Raw genomic sequence first — 19,996 nt, 5'->3', positions numbered from 1 at the left:
TGATATCAATCGTAGGTACTGATGTGGATAGAAAAGTAGCAGACAAATCTTTAGTAAGCTGGTTAATATACTCCTCAGTATAGGACAGTAACTCAGATTCCACCATGGTTTTTTAGAAAAATTAATTTCCAAAGAGGAACCTCGCAGGTCAGCACCTGCTCAGAAGACGATACTAAAAGGGGGGTTGAACCCATGCAGTCGCGGGGACCTGGGCGTTATGTGATATACTAGAAGGGGGGTCCCCGCAAGGAACTAGTGTTGTGTGTAACACACCAAAAGGAACAATGAAAAAGACAATAAAACTACTCAAAACACAATTAATGGGCAATATCTATTCATAATTAATTGTGTTTTGAGTAGTTTTATTGTCTTTTTCATTGTTCCTTTTGGTGTGTGTTACACACAACACTAGTTCCTTGCGGGGAACCTGCGAGGTTCCTCTTTGGAAATTAATTTTTCTAAAAAACCATGGTGGAATCTGAGTTACTGTCCTATACTGAGGAGTATATTAACCAGCTTACTAAAGATTTGTCTGCTACTTTTCTATCCACATCAGTACCTACGATTGATATCACTTTGAATGATAAAATATCCAGATTAGAAAGATTAGAGAAGAAGCTTATTAGGACAAGACTGCACGGGCATTTGTTCACTAGGTACCTTCAGGAGAATATAATCCCGGTGGGTTTACAAATTAAAATAGCGGTTCTTTCTACTATGAATGTCAAGTAGTTATCTACCGTTTAGCAATTTTTGAACTTTTGACAAATCACTATACCGCCTGGTTTCAGGCAATGCTGGTTAGTTTCTCCTCCACAGTTTCCTCCATTATGATTATTGATTAACTTTTTGGTGAGACCTTGACTATTTAGCTTGGTATTCATGAGACCATGGTAATTGCGTTATATTGAATGTTAAATATCACGACATGCCACAGGTCGCAGCAATGAATCGGTCTAATGTTGGTTTTTAAATTTCAGATTCGAATGCCCCACAACATCCCTCCCTTTATCACTGTCCTGATGAAGACCCCGTTCATAGGAATAAAAGTAACCTACGGCTAGGGGTCGAAACGTCGACGCCTTCTTATTTTTTGGACATCCGGCACACGCCCATGAATTGTTGTAATCATTTATATAGCCGTGGAATGTTCTTGAATGAATGGTTTTCAAATAAGGCCTTAAAGCATTTGGGTCCTATATATATTTTTTGAATTGAAAATTTATATAAACTTTAGCTATTGCAATTTTCTTGAATATTTCTATTCTTTCATGACTTTTCACTTACCTGAGCACATCCCCCCCTTCCTTTCACTACCCGACTGGGGCTTACTATTTATTACAAAATACAATGTATGTTTTACAAGTGGAATTTGGTATTGTCAAATAAAGGGCAATATCTATTCATAATTAATTGTGTTTTGAGTAGTTTTATTGTCTTTTTCATTGTTCCTTTTGGTGTGTGTTACACACAACACTAGTTCCTTGCGGGGACCCCCCTTCTAGTATATCACATAACGCCCAGGTCCCCGCGACTGCATGGGTTCAACCCCCCTTTTAGTATCGTCTTCTGAGCAGGTGCTGACCTGCGAGGTTCCTCTTTGGAAATTAATTTTTCTAAAAAACCATGGTGGAATCTGAGATACTGTCCTATACTGAGGAGTATATTAACCAGCTTACTAAAGATTTGTCTGCTACTTTTCTATCCACATCAGTACCTACGATTGATATCACTTTGAATGATAAAATATCCAGATTAGAAAGATTAGAGAAGAAGCTTATTAGGACAAGACTGCACGGGCATTTGTTCACTAGGTACCTTCAGGAGAATATAATCCCGGTGGGTTTACAAATTAAAATAGCGGTTCTTTCTACTATGAATGTCAAGTAGTTATCTACCGTTTAGCAATTTTTGAACTTTTGACAAATCACTATACCGCCTGGTTTCAGGCAATGCTGGTTAGTTTCTCCTCCACAGTTTCCTCCATTATGATTATTGATTAACTTTTTGGTGAGACCTTGACTATTTAGCTTGGTATTCATGAGACCATGGTAATTGCGTTATATTGAATGTTAAATATCACGACATGCCACAGGTCGCAGCAATGAATCGGTCTAATGTTGGTTTTTAAATTTCAGATTCGAATGCCCCACAACATCCCTCCCTTTATCACTGTCCTGATGAAGACCCCGTTCATAGGAATAAAAGTAACCTACGGCTAGGGGTCGAAACGTCGACGCCTTCTTATTTTTTGGACATCCGGCACACGCCCATGAATTGTTGTAATCATGTATATAGCCGTGGAATGTTCTTGAATGAATGGTTTTCAAATAAGGCCTTAAAGCATTTGGGTCCTATATATATTTTTTGAATTGAAAATTTATATAAACTTTAGCTATTGCAATTTTCTTGAATATTTCTATTCTTTCATGATTTTTCACTTACCTGAGCACATCCCCCCCTTCCTTTCACTACCCGACTGGGGCTTACTATTTATTACAAAATACAATGTATGTTTTACAAGTGGAATTTGGTATTGTCAAATAAAGGGCAATATCTATTCATAATTAATTGTGTTTTGAGTAGTTTAATTGTCTTTTTCATTGTTCCTTTTGGTGTGTGTTACACACAACACTAGTTCCTTGCGGGACCCCCCTTCTAGTATATCACATAACGCCCAGGTCCCCGCGACTGCATGGGTTCAACCCCCCTTTTAGTATCGTCTTCTGAGCAGGTGCTGACCTGCGAGGTTCCTCTTTGGAAATTAATTTTTCTAAAAAACCATGGTGGAATCTGAGTTACTGTCCTATACTGAGGAGTATATTAACCAGCTTACTAAAGATTTGTCTGCTACTTTTCTATCCACATCAGTACCTACGATTGATATCACTTTGAATGATAAAATATCCAGATTAGAAAGATTAGAGAAGAAGCTTATTAGGACAAGACTGCACGGGCATTTGTTCACTAGGTACCTTCAGGAGAATATAATCCCGGTGGGTTTACAAATTAAAATAGCGGTTCTTTCTACTATGAATGTCAAGTAGTTATCTACCGTTTAGCAATTTTTGAACTTTTGACAAATCACTATACCGCCTGGTTTCAGGCAATGCTGGTTAGTTTCTCCTCCACAGTTTCCTCCATTATGATTATTGATTAACTTTTTGGTGAGACCTTGACTATTTAGCTTGGTATTCATGAGACCATGGTAATTGCGTTATATTGAATGTTAAATATCACGACATGCCACAGGTCGCAGCAATGAATCGGTCTAATGTTGGTTTTTAAATTTCAGATTCGAATGCCCCACAACATCCCTCCCTTTATCACTGTCCTGATGAAGACCCCGTTCATAGGAATAAAAGTAACCTACGGCTAGGGGTCGAAACGTCGACGCTTTCTTATTTTTTGGACATCCGGCACACGCCCATGAATTGTTGTAATCATGTATATAGCCGTGGAATGTTCTTGAATGAATGGTTTTCAAATAAGGCCTTAAAGCATTTGGGTCCTATATATATTTTTTGAATTGAAAATTTATATAAACTTTAGCTATTGCAATTTTCTTGAATATTTCTATTCTTTCATGACTTTTCACTTACCTGAGCACATCCCCCCCTTCCTTTCACTACCCGACTGGGGCTTACTATTTATTACAAAATACAATGTATGTTTTACAAGTGGAATTTGGTATTGTCAAATAAAGGGCAATATCTACTCATAATTAATTGTGTTTTGAGTAGTTTTATTGTCTTTTTCATTGTTCCTTTTGGTGTGTGTTACACACAACACTAGTTCTTTGCGGGGACCCCCATTGACCAATGAAGCGCACAATATCTGTAGTGTCTGCCGCAGAGGAGAGATACGGTGCACTGCCTTGAGACATTGAGACTTTGTGAATGAGCTATGAGTGTTTGCCAGGAGGGCACTCCAACAGATACTGAACATCAAGAGCATGGGAGGCCTGAATCCAAAGGCCCATGCAACAACGGGAGCAGACTTGATTGGACAAAAGAAGTCTGCCAGAGAGGCTTTTTGAACAGACTCTGGGCATAGTTGGTTTCACAAGAGGTTTCCGTGTGATTGTATAGACTACGTGTTAGGAGAATGATTTTATTGTTCTGCTGGCATTATTGTAAAGTAGTACTCTGTTTAGTAAAAGCAGAATAAAGTCCATTTTCTGTGAAAGAGTATCCCCTTTTCACCTCAGAGCATTAATGAGGGTCACCACTGTTTCACTTGAACATATAATGAATTACAGAAATGCATAGGAAGACCTAAAATGTACTAGATAATTTTAGGATTTACTTTTTGCTTAGGGTTGTGGAAAATTAGGATTAATTTGTAATAGCGGTCACTACTTTGTCTATATGTTCTTAATGACGTGTTTTCTAGTGTTTTTTAAACATGGCATTGTCTTTTGGGTGGGATTGTTTTTGCTGCCCAATTCACATCTGTACCCACTTCCCAACCTATGTCTCTTCCTACTTCTACTTCTTTGCATTCTGTCCAGATTTTACCTGAACATGGATAGTTAGGAGATCAGAATTTACTGATAATTCCTTTTGAACAGTTTCTGCATCAACACCAGTTAGTAGTTGAACATTACTGATTGTTGGGTGTGTGGTCTTATACCACATACTACAGATAGAGGCATTCCCTATTTGGTCCTGCCATATATGGCCTTTGTGCTACTGCGTGTGCAAGGAAAACCTGTCCAGAGAGAGTCGCTAAGTAATAGGATTATGCTTCAGCACCATCTTGAGGATTTGATAAATATAGACCTGGACTCAGACTAGCGTGAGTATAGGTTATTGCCTATGTAAGGGCAAAAGGAGCGTCTGTGGTACTGAAAATTCTGGACTCGTGTAATAAACTTTGTCGTAGCATGACGATTTTTATATCAAAAGACAGAGAATGGCAAGTACACTATGTACAAGCATTTTCGTCATAATCGAGTGACGATTTCACCTCGAAATCGTCATTTTCGTTCTGAACTCTTGGCTTCCATTTTGTGTACAGCAGCCATTTTGTGAGTTGCCCTTTACATAGGCTTATAATACAGCTAAATTCGATTCCAAAGGACACGTACACCTTGATTGACTTTCCTCTGACCTGGGCAAGTTGGAACCATTGCCTCAGGCCAAACCTGTTTGGTCAGTTCCTCTCCCAGTAGCCGAACAAGATAGCATCAAGGCACAACAGGCCATAAACCCTTTTCATCACACACACACCCTGCCTATCTTACTTCCATCTGTTCCTGTTCCTGCCTCCACAAGCTATTTATGACACGGGCTGTGATCTTACTGTTTTGGGTTTATCCGGCCTTGTCAGCTAGAGAATGTATGCATTATGTGGCCATTGTTTATGGCCTGGACTTATCTTGAAAGTGGGTTTGCATCTGTGTGCACGTCCTGGGAATGACCAACAATAATGTACTTCAAAGAGAAAATGTGTGCCTAGGGCATAATAAATGGTATAAAAGGTCTGTGCTGAGACCATTCAATTGCTAAGGCAGTTGGGTGACGTAGCCTCACAATTGTGTTTAATAAAGATGTCTTTTTCATATTTTCAGAGTCTGTGCCAAGTTCTTGTTATAATTAGTAAGTATTGCCTGAGAGCAAAAATTACCAAGTTCTTCAATGTGTCACTAGGAAGTCACTAAGGAAGCCATTGGAGCCAGGCGCGCGACTGCGTGCATGTTGGATAAAGCCGCACCGAGTTCCTCTGTGTTAATGGGGGCATCTAGCTGGTCGTGCAGCTGGTCTGGGAGATTTTTGGGTGATCTGTCTGTTGGAAATTCCCCTATTGTCACGCGCCATATGAGTTCCTTCCGTTCGTATAAGGAGGCATAGTTGGCACTTGCACGACTGTCGGGGTAGTACAAAGGTCTCTGTCCTCGTTTCGCAGTGCCGACACCGAGGCGGGGGACATCGCCACCTGACACAAACGATTAAGCATTTTGTTTGATTTGTCATCCCATTGATAAATCCTATGTTGGGTCGCTAACCAGATCTCATACATCTCATTAGTGAGATGGTGATGGATTTGTTGTTGTACTTGGAGGAGGCTGTGTTGCGGTATTGGGCCTGAGGTCTCTGCAGCTTTGGATTTTCTAGGTCTAATATTTGTGCAAGGCGCTTGCGTTTTTCCCTGCACTAAAGTTGATGTCCACCCCTGGAGCAGTGGGTTTAAGGACTTTCCACAGAATAATACTCGAGGGGGCAGTGCCCAAATTGGACAATAGATAGTCTGTAATTGCCTGTCGGAGAACGTCTTGGTAACCCGGGTCGCCGAGGTGCCAGGGTGACAAGCATCATCCGAAGGGGGGGTTTGTTTGCCCAATATGGAGTCTAAGTGGTCGGAGAGGCCTCTTCAGGATAGACATGTGAGGCCCTATGTATGTTGCTGCATGATAAGAAGAAGTAGTCAAATCTGGATAGGGAGTAATGTACTGCTGAAAGGAACGTGGCGGGCATTTCACCCAGGTGAGGTGGTAGCTGGAGGAGTTTGTATTCTCCCGATTGGTGCCTATGTCCTGACTCAAGTCGGCGGTCCAAGGTTGACATGGCTTCAATGCAGTTGACGCCCAGTATTATTAGGCCATCCGGGAGTTCTCCCCACAGTGGTGTGATTTTGTCAATGAAAGTGTGTCCTAAAGGGGGAGGGGCGTAAACGCTGCCTATGGTTATTGTTTTGCTGTACAATGTACCTGTCGCTATGGTGTATCATTCCCCTGGATATGACCAGAGTTTGGACAGAGTGAAGGGGATACTGCGGTGCACCAGAATGGCCGTTCCGCAACAGCCGCCTGTGAACCCTGAGTGATCTACTGTGTCATAACCAAACCGGGCAAGACATGGGGCTTTATTGCCTAGTAGATGGGTCTCTTTCAGTAGGAGTATAGCCGCTTCCCAGCGATTGGCTTGCTGAAGGACAGTGCTTCTCTTTATTTTATTGAGCATCCCTCTGATGTTCCACATTATAAAGTTCAGACCCCCCAGGCAGGGAATTACTTGTGTGCGCGGTCATCTGTCATCTAGGGAGGTTCCCAGCTAGGATGAGCTGGTGAAAATGTACTGGGTTCCCTGTGCCTATGTGTGAACTAAAATAACTCGAGACCAGGAAATCTAAACATCCCCGCCACCCAGCCCCCACCCCAATACCTCCACCAACAAGGAGTATCTGTTGTGGTTGGCGAGAGCCCGAGGCGCCAACATGGGTTGCCAGGGTACCTCTGCCAATAGAACCCAAACTTCCGACAAAACTTAAACATAATTGTTCAGGGGGTGTTAGTGGCTTCAGGACCCCAAGCCATATTTGCTCTCTAGGTGAGCCATAGTCTTCGGGGTGATAAATATCCTCAGTCAAAGCCATGTGCAGAAGAGGCAGGAGCAGTCCCACTGCATTCACGACTCGTCACCCTGTGTCTGGGAGTGCCAGTTAGACCTCGACCAGTGCCGCCTTTTGGAGTTGACCCTCTTCGGACGATTCCTATGTGTACCCTGCGAGAAGTTAGACTCCAGAGGCGGCGGGGTATGTACTTTAGATATACTGTCTCGCCGGCATAAGTGAAGATTGCTTCCAGCGTATCAAAGAAGAGAGATTTAGAATTATATGTTATTCTCATTCAGGCTGGGTACAACAGCATATACTGCACATTGAGTTCTCCAAGTCTGCGTTTGAAGGCTGTAAATGACTGGCGCTGCTGCAGCCGGCGGGTGTAGTGTGGGAAGATCATCATGTTCTGCGAATTGTAGAGCAGTTTATCCCTGTGGGTTCCTGCATATTGAAGGATGGTGTCCGGGTCTACATAATTCAGCAGCATGGCAATTACTGGCCTGGGGCGTTCCCCCGGAGGGGGTTTCCTAGTCAATGCCCTGTGGGCTCTCTCCACCACGAAACAGGAGGATAAGGAGTCTTTAGGCAGGAGGTATCTCAACCACTGCGAGAGAAAGCGTTCCATGGAGGAGTCCTTGCACCCCTACGGAAAGCCATTGAAGTGCAGGTTATTGCATAAGGAGTGGCCCTCTGCATCTTCAAAGCGGGACGTCACTTTTTTTGCAGGGTTGCAACTGTGTCCTCCACCGTCGAAAGCATGGGTTTCCACCTATATAAAGGTGGAGTGCAGTGTGAACTGCAGTTTGTGCTGGTATTCCTACTGCTCGGCTAGAAATTCTACCCGCGCTGAAGCTTGCGCTCGTGAACTTACCGTTTGGGATCGCAAACTTACCGTTCGCGATCGCAAGTGGGGAAAAAACTCCACTGCACATCACAAAGCGGTGTTTTCTGCACTTCGTGAGCTCCACGGAGTGCAGAGTGCAGAAAACTCTGCAAACACTGCGAATGGAGCTAAGTTCACCGCCCAGGCCTAGATGCGATCCACAACCTTTCTTTAATCTTGACGCAGAAAGGAGGCCCCCAAACCCACAGCACTGATCTTAGTGTCTATGGTATCGCGGACCTGAGTGCTCGCGGCCAGCAAATCGGCGCTGTCGGAAAGAGGGCTCTTGGTGTCCGTGTTGCTTGCACCACCAGGGGCTGTTGCAAACTGGGCCAGGGTGCTTTGCTTGGAGGTGGAGCCTGCTGGTTTATCCTTGGGCATGATGAAAAAGGGGAGGTGGAGAGGGGGAGCCATAGTACATTGTCTATCCTGCTCCTGATTGTATTTCCTTCAGTTGAGGATTCTGGCAGGTATCTCTGCTAGTCGACCTGCCACCTAGGTGCCCCATTGTCCCTCCAGGATGTTGTGGAGCTGGGCCCACAGCCTTCAAGTGTGGGTGGCCCACTCCACGAGCCCTCGATGGGGTGGTTCAGTATCCACTCCAGGGAAGGCCACCACACGACATCAGGGAAGATCCCCAGTAGGCCCGGTTCCTCGGGTGGGGGGGGCAAAAGTATAAGCTCTGTACCACTGGCCTACCTGCTGCATTCCATGTGTTCAGTGGGAGAAGTTGGCCCCGTCCGGCAGCCCAGTGGAATAGTGGCACATCGCCTCAGCAGGCCCTTTATGTGAAGGGCCACCTCTGCTATACCATCAGCCGTGCCGCAACACTTGCGGCACAGGCCCAAAGGTCATCGGTCTGCTGCAGCCTCGTCTTCCAGGCGGCTCGAGCCCCAGACAGTGGGCCCCAATGCCTGCCTCCACTGCTGTGTCTTGGTCCTCTTGAGCCCTACGAGCCCCCCCAGCAGGATGGTAGGAGCGGGCGGGCCCGAGCACCCCTACTGGCTCAGCCCCGACCATAAGCAGGTCTCTTCTCAAGGCCCTCAGGCCCAGCCAGCCACGAAGATGCGTCAACAGGGTCAGCCCGGGCACAGTCAGTGTCACCGTCTGCTCCGGCACGCCTGGGTCGATTGGGAATTCCTGGGGTGGCACCCGCCCCCCGCGGGGCACACCCACGGCTCAAGGCGCCCGCAGGGCCCCTTTGAGCTGCACAGGGTCTACCTCGAGGACGCTGCACTACCTCTCGTGTCTGAGGCCCTTTGATGTGGGTGAGTCTTCTGTGTGGGGGCCAATGGCTATGCCCCAGCCACCAGGGGCCCCAACTGCCTGGTGCACTGCCGCTCGACACACATGAGGGCCTCCACAAGCCCCGCAGGGCCTTCAGGATCTCCCAGGCACCCGCGACCAGGACCCATATCTGGCTCCAGCCGCGATAGCCCCGGCACCCGAGTCGTCAGCAAGTCCCGCGTGGGCAGCACTAACCCTGGGCGTAGATTGTGTAGTAGCGTTACGCGTAGTTACGCAAAGTGCTAGTTTGCATAGTAGTGCTATGGGTAGTTACGCGAAGTACACTACGCACGCTACGTGTAGCTATGCGAACTGCGTAGTGCGGTAGGGAAATGCTGTTTGCACTAATTGCACAGAGCCAGATGCTTGTCCGCACTTTGCAATCATTGCAAACGGCATCTTGCACAGTGCAAGCAGTCGTTTTCTGCCGCTCAAGTAGATTTGTACTCGAGCTGCAGCTTTCTCAACACGGACTGGTAGTATCTCATAGCGAGTGGTCGCGAGCATACGTGACCACTCGCAATGAGAAACCTGACCTCCCCGTGTTGAGAATCTCGCCGGGAGGTGTATTTTTCACGCTCGCGATCGGCAACTTGATGTTGCTGATTGCGATCAAGGAAATAGTCTCTCCGGGATGTTGATTTTGCTCGCTCGCAGTCGCCAACTTGACGTTGAGGACCGCGAGCAAGCAAAGAATGCCCACACCTTGTTTTTGCACTGTACTACGTGCAATTCGCGTAGTAGAGCAAACTACGCACGCTCAGCGATAGTAGCGTAGTACTACGCCCAGGGTTAGGCAGCACTCCGGCACTAGGCCATGACTCCTCTGTCACCTGTAGTGTCCACTCTCGGTGTCAGATCAGCCACGGCGCCAGGAACGGACGCCTCTTTGCTCCGAGTGCAGGAGCAGTGGATTTGGCTCACTCAGGAGAGGGATATCGGCGGATTATTGCAGATCATGGCTTGGGCGGTCGGAGCTTCACTAGGCATCATCCACCATGATGGATGTCTAAGCCACGCCCCCATGGAGTGCAGTCTTACTTACAAACAAGCATTTGCAATGCAATAGGTCTCGCATTTGCGAGATTTTGAGCTATTACGATTGTAAATGACAATGCCTCTTATTTATCCATTTTGAAATTCTTCAAACAATGACTTTGAGTACAAAGTGCACACACATACAAAGCATTGTCATGTACTATACCAATAGGTGAAAGTTTCCACCTATAGCATTACAAATGCTTGTTTACCTTTATCTAGGGTGACCAACTGGCATTGGTGCAAATTCAGGACGGTGAGTGTAAAAATTCAGAACAAAGGGTCAAAATTCAGGACACAAATTCAGGACAGAAGGTCAAAATTCAGGACAAAACTTCAGGACAATAGGTAAGTTTTACAGACACCTCAGAGGTCGCGCAATAGTATATAAGTAAGTCCAGCCATTTCCAAACATATTCAACCATTTGCAAACCTATCCATCATGTATCCTTCCATCTATCATTTCACTCATCCATCCCCTCATCCATCCTTTCACTCATCCTCCATTATCCATCCATCCACCTTTCACCCTATCCATCTGTACACTTATCCATCCACTCTTCATCCCATCCATCCATTCACTCATCCATCCAGCCATTTACCCTTTCACCAATCCAGCCATCTTTTCACTTACTAATCCTTCCACCCATCCACTCTTTTAGTCATCCATCCATCCTCCCTTTCTCTCTCCATCGACCTTTTCACTTAGCCAACCTTCCTTCCATCTATCCATCCACCCACCCATCTATCTATCAATCTACTCATCCACTCATGAATCCATCCATTGACCCTATCACTCATCCATCTATCATTTCACTCCTTCACACATCTATTCATCCTTTTGTCCATCTACCCTCCCTTTCACTCACTCATCCATCCTTACATCCACCCTTTCACTCATACGTCCATTCATTCACCCTTGCACTTATCAATCCATCCATCATTTCACTCATCAACCCATCCACCCATCATCCACCCAACCATCCATCCACTCATCCATCCTTTCACCCACCCACCATCCACCCACCCATCCACTCATCCATCCATCCTTTCACCCACCCACTCATCATCCATCCATCCTTTCACCCACCCACTCATCATCCATCCATCCTTTCACCCACCCACTCTCCATCCATCCAGCCTTTCACCCCCCCCCACACATCCATCCATCCATCATTCCCCTCATCATTCATCCATCCTTCCCCTCATCATCCATCCATCCATTCTTCCCCTCATCCATCCATCCCTTTCATCCATCATCCATCCTTCCCCTCATCTATCCATTCTTCCCATCCATTTATCCTTCCCCTCATCCATCCATCCTTCCCCTCCATTTATCTATCCACCCGTCCACTCATCCATCCATCCATCCTTTCACCCACCCACTCCTCATCCATCCATCCTTTCACCCACCCACTCTCCATCCATCCATCCTTTCACCCACCCACTCATCATCCATCCATCCATCCATCCCCTCATCATCCATCCATCCTTCCCCTCATCATCCATCCATCCCCTCATCATCCATCCATCCATCCATCCTTCCTTCCCCTCATCCATCCATCCTTTCCCTCATCCATCCATCCTTCCCCTCATCCATCCTTCCTTTCATCCATCATCCATCCTTCCCCTCATCCATCATTCTTCTCCTCCATGTATCCTTCTCCTCATCCATCCATCCTTCCACCCATCCATCCTTCCCCTCCATCCATCCATCCCCTCATCATCCATCCATCCTTTCACCCACTCATCCATCCATCCTTCCCCTCCATCCATCCATCCATCCTTCCCCTCAATCCTTCCCCTCATCCATCCATTCTTCCAATCCATGTATCCTTCCCCCTCATCATCCATCCATCCTTTCACCCACTCATCCATCCATCCATCCCCTCCATCCATCCCTCCTTCCCCTCCATCCATCCATCCCCTCATCCATCCATCCCCTCATCCATCCATCCCCTCATCCATCCATCCCCTCATCCATCCATCCCCTCCATCCATCCATCCTTTCACCCACTCATCCATCCATCCATCCTTCCCCTCATCATCCATCCATCCTTTCACCCACTCATCCATCCATCCTTCCCCTCCACCCATCCCCTCATCTATCCTTCCCCTCATCCAACCATCCTTCCCCTAATCCAACCATCCTTCCCCTAATCCATCCATCCTTCCCCTCATCCATCCATCCTTCCCCTCATCCATCCACCCACTCTCCATCCATCCATCCACCCATCATCCATCCATCCATCCCCTCATCTTCCATCCATTCCCTCATCCATCCTTCCTTTAATTAATCATCCATCCTTCCCCTCATCCATCCATCCTTCCCCTCATCCATCCATCCTTCCCCTCCATTCATCCATCCATCCATCCTTTCACCCACCCACTCCTCATCCATCCATCCATCCATCCTTTCACCCACCCACTCTCCATCCATCCTTTCACCCACCCCCTCATCATCCATCCATCCTTCCCCTCATCATCCATCCATCCCCCTCATCCTCCATCCATCCTTCCCCTCATCATCCATCCATCCTTCCCCTCATCATCCATCCATCCTTCTACCCACTCATCATCATCCATCCATCCATCCTTCCTTCCTTCCCCTCATCCATCCATCCTTCCCCTCATCCATCCTTCCATCAATCATCCATCTTTCCCCTCATCCATCCATTCTTTCCATCCATTTATCCTTCCCCTCATCTTTCCATCCTTCCCCTCCATCCATCCATCCTTCCCCTCATCATCCATCCATCGTTTCGCCCATCCATCCATCCTTCCCCTCCATCCATCCCCTCATCCATCCATCCTTCCCCTCCATCCATCCTTCCCCTCATCATCCATACATCCTTTCACCCACTCATCCATCCATGTTATGTTACTGGGGGTTTTGTGAAGCGCTCAGCTGCTCAAAAGAGCGTCCCGGCGCTATAGATCCTCACACAAACACCAGCAACTAACAACATACAGCCATGCGGCACCAAAAACCACAGACAGCCTACAGAGCAAAGAGATAGGTTTTAAGTCCCTTTCTAAAAGCAAACAAATTGGAGCACATTCGCAGCGTCAGGGGCAGAGTGTTCCAGAGACGAGGGGCAAGGTAGCTAAAAGAGCGGCCTCCACAGCGCACACGTCGCACTGACGGCACGATGGCATTGGCCTGGGCAGCCGACCTCAAGGGTCTAGATGGTAGATAGAAGTTGACCCTTTTCTGCAAATAACCAGCGCCGAAATTGTGGAGCGCCTTGAAGGCTACAGTTAAAGCCTTAAAAGCGATGCGCTTACGGATCGGCAGCCAGTGCAGAGTCACAAGGAGGTTGCTCGCCCTGGCTCTTCTAGTAAGGCCAAAGATAGCCCTGGCTGCCGAATTTTGGACTATCTGCAGACGGGTCAACAGATATTCAGGAAGACCCAGGTAGAGGATGTTAGCATAGTCCAGGCGTGATCCTATCAGGGCCTGCACCGTGATCTTCTTGTGCTCCAAAGATAGAGATGGCAGAAACTTTCTTAACATCCTTAATATGGCAAAACACTTCCCCCGTCAGGCCAGCAACCTGGGCCGTGAAGGAAAGAGTGTTATCGACCAACATGCCCAGGTTCTTAGCTGTGACAGAATCGCTTGCCGGGGAGAACATGTTTGCAGGCCACCAGTGCCTCCATCTTAAGTCTGCAGGGCAGCCAAAAAACAGTATCTCGGATTTGTCCGAGTTGCATTTGAGGCCACTTTTCCCAAACCAATCAAACACAAACTCCAAACATTCCCGGATGGCTACTCCGTCGAAATCACAGCCCCTGTCACAAGTGAACAGGAGCTGCGTATTGTCCGCATAGGACACGACCTGAGCCCCTAACCCCTCCAACCGAGCCGCCAAAGGTGACAAAGATGTTAAATAGAGAGGGGCTGAGTATGGAGCCCTGCGGGACTCCAACCTCAAGCTGCGGCATAGGGGCGGCAAATGGGGGGGCCCAGATCGTTTGTCTGCGGTCGGCCAAAAAAGATTGAAACCATTCGAACACCGTTCCCCTCAGACCAATCTCCCAGAGTCTTGTCAGGAGAAGGTCGTGGGGAACGGTGTCGAAAGCCGCCGACAGATCAAGCATGATGAGCAAGGCCTTTCCACCCCTGTCAAGAGTTTCCTTTACAGCCTCCGTCACCTCAAGTAACGCGGTTTCAGTACTCAGGTTAGATCTAAACCCCGACTGAGACTGATGTAATAAGGAATTAACCTCTAGAAAGCTGGTTAAGGTGGAATGTGCATGCTTTTCTGCAATTTTGGCCAGGGCGGGCAACAAGGAGATTGGCCTATAGTTGGAGTGCAATTTGGCATCTGCATTCGGTTTTTTAATAAGGGGGAGAACAAGGGCCTGCTTCCAAGATGAGGGGACTTTTCCCGAGCTCAAAGACATGTTAATCATAGAATTGATAATAGAGTTCAGGGCAGGCGCCAAGGTCGCAAGATACTTGGCAGGGCAAGGGTCAAGTGGAGAGCCAGATTTCAGGTTGGACAATAGGTCAAGCGAGGCCTGAAGCTCTAAAACAGGGAAGCAGTCAAGAATAGGAATGTTTGTGTCTGACACAGATGAATATAACCATGGATTAAAAGAGCCGTCAGCCACTGAGCCACGATCTAAGATAATATGGGCTCCATGCAAGGCCGACTGGATGGTACGGATTTTATTAGAAAAAAATGCCGCAAGCTCCGAAATCCATGGTTCAGAAAAGACAGACGTTGGAGCACAACAGGAGGGAGAGATAAATTCTTTTACAATCTTAAAGATCTCTTTGCAGGAATTGTCAGCTTCCTCAACCCTTTTAGCTAAAAAGGATTTTTTCACTGCCGTAATCTCCCTATGATATTCCTTCACTGCTTCTCTATAAGACTGCTTGGCAGATGTATCATACTGCCTCCGCCAGGCTCTCTCCAACTTCTTGCAGTTCCTTCTCTTGCCAGCCAGTGTAATTGAAAACCACGGAGCCGATGCTCTTGCCCGTTCTGACCTGACCTGGCGAGGTGGTGCCAGAGCTTCTAGACGTGCGGTGAGCCAGTTCTGAAAACACACTACATCGTCCTCCAACCTGCCGGTGAGAATACAAGGATAGATTTCCAAGTCCCGGATAATCATGGCTGGAGTTACTTTATGAAAGGCTCTAGACATACGTGCTGTTCGCCGCTGCACAATGTGATCGGCCATACGGTGATGTACTATCACAAAGTTCGCTAGGAAATGGTCCGACCAGAGGACTGGGGCAAGGGAGGAGAGGGACACTGGCACGGTCGAAAAAATTTGATCTAAAGCGTGCCCTTTCTCATGTGTTGGAGCTTGCAAGTGCATATGAAAACCCATCGAAGATGTCATATCCAGGAATTTTTGCACTGCAGGATCCTCTCCCTTCTCCATGTGGATGTTAAAATCTCCTAGGATTAGGCAGTGTTTTGTCCTGAGACTGAGTGTAGAGATAATTGAAAACAAATCCTCAGTAAAAGAGCCGAGAGGGCCCGGGGGTCTATAAAGCAAGATCCCCAAGCAAGATTGATGAGGGGAAAGGGCCAAGGAAAAGGCAAGGGTCTCGCAACTTGATAGGTTTTCCACGGGCAAGATAGTGCAAGGAATGTGCCTCTTAATAACGAGCGCCACTCCACCTCCCCTTCCCTTACTTCTGTCACATCGGAAAATAACGTGCGAGGGAGGGATGGCAATAGCCAGATCAGGTTCCGATCCCTCACCAAGCCATGTCTCCGTGAGAAGGAGACAGTCCGTATCATCATATGTTAAAAGATTATGAATATCAAGAGCATGTTGGGGAAGGGACCTAGTATTTAACAATGCGCATTTGCTGCCTGAGGGGGGGAGCTTGCACTGAAGAGTTTCAGTGGGATCAGGAATCCACCCGCACGTGAAACACTTAGTAATAGCCCCTGCATGGTAGGGGACGACTCGCTGACAAAGGGCCGTGTGTACATTATAGGACAAAAGTTCATCTCTATTGTACATCATACCAGGAGCTCTAAGAAGAACCACCAGGCTCGCGTCCCGAGCGCCTCTGGGACGCAGACGGGCTGACTCAGGCGAGACTCCGGCGCAGGGACGGCGCTCCCGCAAACGCGACCGCTAGCGCGGGAGATCGCCTTTCCTTTTATAGGGGACACTAGAGCGCTCTCACCACTCTAGCCCACCCTAAAATGGCCACCGTAGGCGGAAAGTCCTGGCCCCGGTTTAAAGCCCTAACGGCGGTAAGAGCCGTGACAGAGTGGCGAAAATGCGTTTAGATAGGTTAGAAGTATGCTGTAGGCATTACTGTGTGGAAATATACAACCTACACAATTTTAAAAAATTCTATAAAAACTAACCGTTTTTATCCTAAAATTCGTAAATTAAGAAAGCGTGCTCAGCGCTACAGAAATAACAGTGTTAGCTGGTCTGCATAAAAGATCTCGCGAGCGCAGTCCCAGGTCTCCTTTTATAGGGGACACTAGAGCGCTCTCACCACTCTAGCCTACCCTAAAATGGCCGCCGTAGGCGGAAAGTCCTGGCCCCGGTTTAAAGCCCTAATGGCAGTAAGAGCCGTGACAGAGTGGCGAAAATGCGTTTAGATAGGTTAGAAGTATGCTGTATGCATTACAGTGTGGAAATATACAACCTACACAATTTTAAAAAATTCTATACAAACGAACCGTTTTTATCCTACAATTCGTAAATTAAGAAAGCGTGCTCAGCGCTACAGAAATAACAGTGTTAGCTGGTCTGCATAAAAGATCCATCCATCATTCCCCTCCATCCATCCCCTCATCCATCCATCCTTCCCCTCATCCATCCATCCTTCCTTCCTCTCATCCATCCATCCATCCTTCCCCTCATCCATCCTTCCCCTCCATTCATCCATCCATCCTTCCCCTCATCCATCTTTCCCCTCATCCATCATCCAGCTACCCTTCCACCCATACATCCAGCTATTTACATTTTCTCTCATCCATCCTTCCCTTCATTCATCAATCCATCCATCCTCTCATTATCCATTTATTCACATTCATCCATTCACCCTTTCACTAATTCATCAGACATACACCCATCCCTTCACTTACTCACTCGCCCACCTTTCCATATTAATTTTGAGCTGAGCCCTTTTGAGAAGAGGCCCATCAAGAACTTCACGACTGGGACAGAAGCCACCCAGGGCAGAAACATGATCCACCACAGGGGGGACAAGAGCCATCACAGGAGGGGGAACAGGATCCACCAGGGTGGGCACAGGGGTGGGCATGCAGTATTCTAGTATCATCTTGGGCTCCTCGGTGTGGGGATAAATTTAATGAATACAACAAACAAATAAACTTACCAGGCATCTCCATTCTCCTCCAGTCCCGCGTCGCACTAACTTCTGCCCGCTCTTTTCTTTTGCAATGCTAACTGCCAAATCAGGAGACTGGATGCGCAGGGTGTCGCCTAACCCTTGTTTACTTACTCTATATCCTGCCACTTGATAGGGCACGGGGCGACTTTGCAAACAACGCGTCACCGCCCGAGCAGGATCCTATCTCCAGACGCTTGCACCACATTAGTGGTTTGTGAATGTGAGTGAGGGGCGACGCTCCTCACTCACATGCGCAGACGGACCATCTTCTGGACTCCTCGCCTGCGTGTGCTGTGCCTTGACACATGCGCAATTTCACCCGTGACTCACAGGCCGGTCGGAAATGTAAACAGACAAATTCGTCTGCTTACATTCCTGTTGCCCAAACTGCAGTGAGCCGTTTCTTTTGTAGGGCGCTGCCCCGTTACCCCTATGGACCAGCCGCCACTGCCCACACGCACACACACGCACACACACACACACACGCCCCTTGTGCTCCTCTGCAGGTTGCTCAACGGAGCTCCCGGCGGGACTTTGGAGTCCCTGAATGCCCTCGCACATACCGTGTGCTCCTCTGCAGCCTCCTCTACAGGACTTGCTGCGTGAGTTCTGTGCTCCTTGGACTCCCGGCAGACCCAGCATATCATCCTCTGATCCTCTGCACAGAACAGCAGCAGTTTCTCGCCATGTTTCTTACACAGATTCTCCTCCTGGGGCTTCACGGGGGGCAGCTGAAGCTGTTTTAACATTCCCACTATGTTCCTCAGCTGCCTGTTGGGTCGGAGGCTTTGCCCAGATATATCCCTGCACTGAGGACAGGAGAAGTTTCCATCTCTCCCCTTCCAGCTCGCGGTGATGCAAGAGTGGCAGAAGTTGTGTCCACAATCAATAGTCACCGGATCAGTGAAATAATCCAAACAGATGGAACACGTGGCCACTTCCTGGAGGTTCCCGAGCTGAGCTGCTGCCGCCATGATGCAGAAACGCTGGAAGTGAAGGTAAGTTTCGTTTCTCTCTTTATGCAGTGGGTGTGTCTGTGCGTCTGTCCCTCCCTGTGTGCAGAGGGTGTGTCTGTGCGTCTGTCCCTCCCTGTGTGCAGAGGGTGTGTCTGTGCGTCTGTCCCTCCCTGTGTGCAGTGGGTGTGTCTGTGCGTCTGTCCCTCTCTGTGTGCAATGGGTGTGTCTGTGCGTCTGTCCCTCCCTGTGTGCAGTGGGTGTGTCTGTACGTCTGTCCCTCTCTGTGTGCAGTGGGTGTGTGTCTGTGCATCTGTCCCTCCCTGTGTGCAGTAAGTGTGTCTGTGCGTCTGTCCCTCTCTGTGTGCCGTGGGTGTGTCTGTGCGTCTGTCCGTCTGTCCCTCCCTGTGTGCAGTGGGTGTGTCTGTGCGTCTGTCCCTCTCTCTGTGTGCAGTGGGTGTGTCTGTGCGTCTGTCCCTCTCTGTGCTGCCGCCATGATGCAGAAACGCTGGAAGTGAAGGTAAGTTTCGTTTCTCTCTTTATGCAGTGGGTGTGTCTGTGCGTCTGTCCCTCCCTGTGTGCAGAGGGTGTGTCTGTGCGTCTGTCCCTCCCTGTGTGCAGTGGGCGTGTCTGTGCGTCTGTCCCTCCATGTGTGCAGTGGGTGTGTCTGTGCGTCTGTCCCTCTCCGTGTGCAGTGGGTGTGTCTGTGCGTCTGTCCCTCTCTGGCTGCGCTGGACTTCCGGGTTCATGTTACAGTCACAGAACAGATCTGACCCCTCTGCTGCCCGGGCTCTGACTCGAGGTTTCCCTCTGGGCTCTGACTCGAGGTTTCCCTCTGGGCTCTGACTCGAGGTTTCCCTTTGGGCTCTGACTCGAGGTTTCCCTCCGGGCTCTGACTCGAGGTTTCCCTCTGGGCTCTGACTCGAGGTTTCCCTCTGGGCTCTGACTCGAGGTTTCCCTCCGGGCTCTGACTCGAGGTTTCCCTCTGGGCTCTGACTGGAGGTTTCCCTCTGGGCTCTGACTGGAGGTTTCCCTCCGGGCTCTGACTCGAGGTTTCCCTCTGGGCTCTGACTGGAGGTTTCCCTCTGTTCTCGGCTAAAAATAAAATACAAGCAATTTGGTTTTGTTCTCAGATTCTGT

General features: G+C 48.1%; 1 protein-coding gene across 1 annotated transcript in view; it reads right to left on the bottom strand.

Moving 5' to 3' along the window:
- Positions 1-18,178, bottom strand: part of LOC144752373 (E3 ubiquitin-protein ligase TRIM15-like) — a 292,972-nt gene extending 274,794 nt beyond the window's left edge. Inside the window, exon 1 of the mRNA XM_078640308.1 lies at positions 17,889-18,178. The gene's annotated coding sequence lies outside the window, so the exon portion shown is untranslated. The remainder of the gene's footprint in view (positions 1-17,888) is intronic.
- Positions 18,179-19,996: the final 1,818 nt, after the last annotated feature.

Source organism: Lissotriton helveticus, chromosome 5_1 (assembly GCF_964261635.1).
Source record: "Lissotriton helveticus chromosome 5_1, aLisHel1.1, whole genome shotgun sequence".
Taxonomy (NCBI): domain Eukaryota; kingdom Metazoa; phylum Chordata; class Amphibia; order Caudata; family Salamandridae; genus Lissotriton; species Lissotriton helveticus.
Note: the sequence above shows the minus strand (reverse complement) of the source record. Positions and strands in the feature narration are given on the sequence as shown.